This window comes from Dipodomys ordii, unplaced genomic scaffold, assembly GCF_000151885.1.
Source record: "Dipodomys ordii isolate 6190 unplaced genomic scaffold, Dord_2.0 Scaffold76, whole genome shotgun sequence".
Taxonomy (NCBI): Eukaryota; Metazoa; Chordata; class Mammalia; order Rodentia; family Heteromyidae; genus Dipodomys; species Dipodomys ordii.
Genome location: NW_012267292.1, coordinates 1,998,263 through 2,001,638, shown reverse-complemented (window position 1 = coordinate 2,001,638; position 3,376 = coordinate 1,998,263).

Sequence of the window (3,376 nt, the reverse complement as noted above, 5' to 3'; positions counted from 1 at the left end):
TATGTATTGTGTGCAGCTAAGCCTTCCATGGTTGCATCTGTACTGAACATGTGCAGACACTTTTTCTTGTCATTATGCCTTAGCACAGTGTAGCAATCATTTACTATATATAGATATAGCTAGATGTGTAGATATATAATGTTTAGATCTCATAAGTAATCTAGGCGTGATTTAAAGTATACAGGAGGATGGGCTTTGGTTATACACATAACACAATTTTTGTAGAAGGCATTGAGCATCTTAGATCTTGGGATTCTCAAGGGTCCTGGAACTAATGCTGTACCATAAAGAAAGCTGTACCACAGAGTGGTGGCTTAAAACAAATCTGTTATCTCAAAGTATCAGGGTTGGATTGTAAAAATAAGGTGTCCTCAGGGCCAAAGGATCTCTGAGAAAATCCTTTCCTGCCTGCCTCCCTTGATTTCTGGTGGCTGTGCCAAACTTTGGCATTGTGTAGCATGTGGACACAACTCTGCTAGTCCATGGTATTCCATCCTGAGTGTATCTGATGTATCCTCTTTGAGAGTATGGATCCAGTTATTGGAATAAGGACCCATCCTATTTTAGTATGATACCTTTTTAGTTTGATTACACTAGCAAAGATCCTATCTCCAAATAAGGTCATAGTTTAAGGCCACATGTGAGGTCATAGTTAGGAGATGTCTGTCTTTTGGAAGATACCTCTCTCATCATCACCCAGTCTTCCTCAAAATGAAATTGACTCTCTGAGCTCTTGCCTTTCAGGTTCCACAGCTTGTGACTTCTCCTCACCATTTTCTCTGCCCGTTCCCCACTGTGCACTCTTATTTCCTTCTCTCCATTTCTTTCTTCTTTGTGGAGGGGCTGAGATTTGAACTTAGAGCCTTGTACCTTCTAGAATATCGCAGCACCACGGTGCCCAGACCCATCTTGTTTTTCACTGTTTTGTTTTGTGTTTTGAGTGTGTGTATGTATGTATGTGAGTACTTGGGCTTGAATTTAGGGCCTGGGCAATCTCTCTTTGCTTTTTTTTGCTTAATGCTGGCTCCTCTCTACACTTGAGCCATAGCTCCATGTCTGGCTTTTTGCTCAGTTCCCACCCAATGGCATGCCTGAAGGGCAGTTTGTCAGCTTAGGCTTCCTGCCATTGTTTGAATCACACACACACACACACACACACACACACACACACACACACACACACACACACACACACACACACACACACACTGAATTCAGCTTCCCTGGAGACCATTTCTTTGATAGTCACCCTCCATCCAATTTCCGTCTCCCTTATAGCAGGAGATGATAGGTGTCTACTGCTGTTCCTGGCTGTAGGTTGAGATGGGATCTTGTGAACTTTTCTGCCCCCAGGTGGCCTCAAGTGGTTATCCTCCAGCTCTCAGCCTCCCTAGTAGCTGGGATACTGCTGGCCTGCTTTTTCTCTGTTTCTGACACTTGCTGGTTCTGTCACTTAGGGCAAAATAAGAACTATCGAGCCATTGCTGGTGACTCATAACTGTAATTTTAGCTACTTAGGAGCCTGAGATCTGAAGATCCTGGTTTGATGCCGGCCTAGGCAGAAAAATTGGAAAGACTCTTAACTCCAATTAACCAGAAAAGCCCAAAGGGAATGTATGGCTCAAGAGGTAGAGCATTAAGCCTCGGGGCTGGGAAGGTAGCTTAGTGGAAGAGTGCCTGCCTTGCATACATGAGGCCCTGGGTTCGATTCCTAGCACCACATAAACAGAAAAAGCCAGAAGTAGTAGTGGCCCAAGTGGTAGAGTGCTAGCCTTGAGCTGAAGAGCTGAGGGACAGCGTCCAGGCCCAGAGTTAAGGCCCTATGCCCACAAAAAAAAGTGAAAGCCTTTAAGTTCAAACCCTAGTGCTGACACAGAAAGAAAGAGAGAGGGAAAGAGAATTGAAGTAGTATGTGCTCATTATAGAACTATCCTTCATTCAGACACAATGATGCCTCCTTCTTCCTAGCTGTGGGTCTCAGTAGTCCAAGAACAACCTGGCCAACAGTTTCTTACAAGTAAGGTTTTCAATCTCTTCTAGCCTTAGTTTCTTTATCTATACCCGGAGTGCCAAGGTTTGAGTATGCTATGTCTCCCATACTTATTGGTAAAATTTGATCACCATGATGGTAGTACGCCAGCAGGTGAGGCCATGTTGCAACAAAACTTCATGGACACCAACCTTTGCATTAGGTATAGTTTCCATATGTCACAACAGTGTTGTTTTTAACCATGTAAGCATGCAACAAAACCATCTTTACTCATGGGTCCTATGAAAACATGCAGTGGACAGATCTGATCAACAAACCTGTTCTACTGCATGAAGAAAGATACATTTAGACAGGGTTATTGTGACTATTGATAAGCTTGAGCTTTAGCTAACATAGGACAAGGTATATCCTATGGGGGTCATTAGTGGTGGTCAGTGATCCAGATCCTAAAGGAGCATCATTGGGAGACTGAGGCCAGGACTTCATCTTCATGTGCCACTTCTGAGCAGCTGCTCCAACGCCCACTCTCCCCCCAAAGCTCAATTTTCTTTCAAGTGCTGTTGACTCTGCTGAGGGCATGAAGGTTGCAGACTTTTGGACACTTTCAGCTAACTTGATTTCACTGTTCTCTGTTCTCAACGCCCCTCCCATCCTACTCCTCTCTTTTCTAAGATGCCTGTATCTCTCTTCTAGAAATTACTAGGATTGTGCTAGTCTAGGGGGTTTAGGTAATCACAGATGAGAGCAACTTGGAATCAGAAAGTCTATGTCTCAGGGAAGATTATGCAAAGGTAAACTATGCAGAAAAATGATATGGATGTATTACCTCTTCCTTGAAAGTGTGTCATGTCACATTAAAGATACAGATTAAGGGCTTTGCGACCAAACTGTCTAAGCTCTAATGTTATTTCTACTCTTTCCAGAACAGTATGACTATGTATGGTCACCTAGTCTCTCAGGCATGCATCTTCTTCCTCCTTCAAAAAAGATCTCTTTTTTGTTTGCCTTTATTTAAAAAAATAATTATCTTTAGGTACTTATACAAAGGGGTTTCAACATGTCAGTTTAGGAGTATCATGCATCTTGATCAATGTCACCCCTTTAACCATTCTCCCCATCCATTCAACCCCATCCATTCCTTCCAGTTACCTAGTTCCATGTTCACATACGTGCATTGACTATTACGACTATTACGACTGCTTGAATTCAGTACCTCACAATTGCTCAGCTTGCTTGCTTGTCAGCTAGTATTCCACTATTTGAGCCATGCCTTCAGACCTGAATATTGATGGAATCTCACAGACTTTCTGCCTGGGCCAGATTTGAACCCCAGTCCTTCAAGACAGGCTCCTGAGTAGCTAGGATTACACATGTAAACCACCAGCA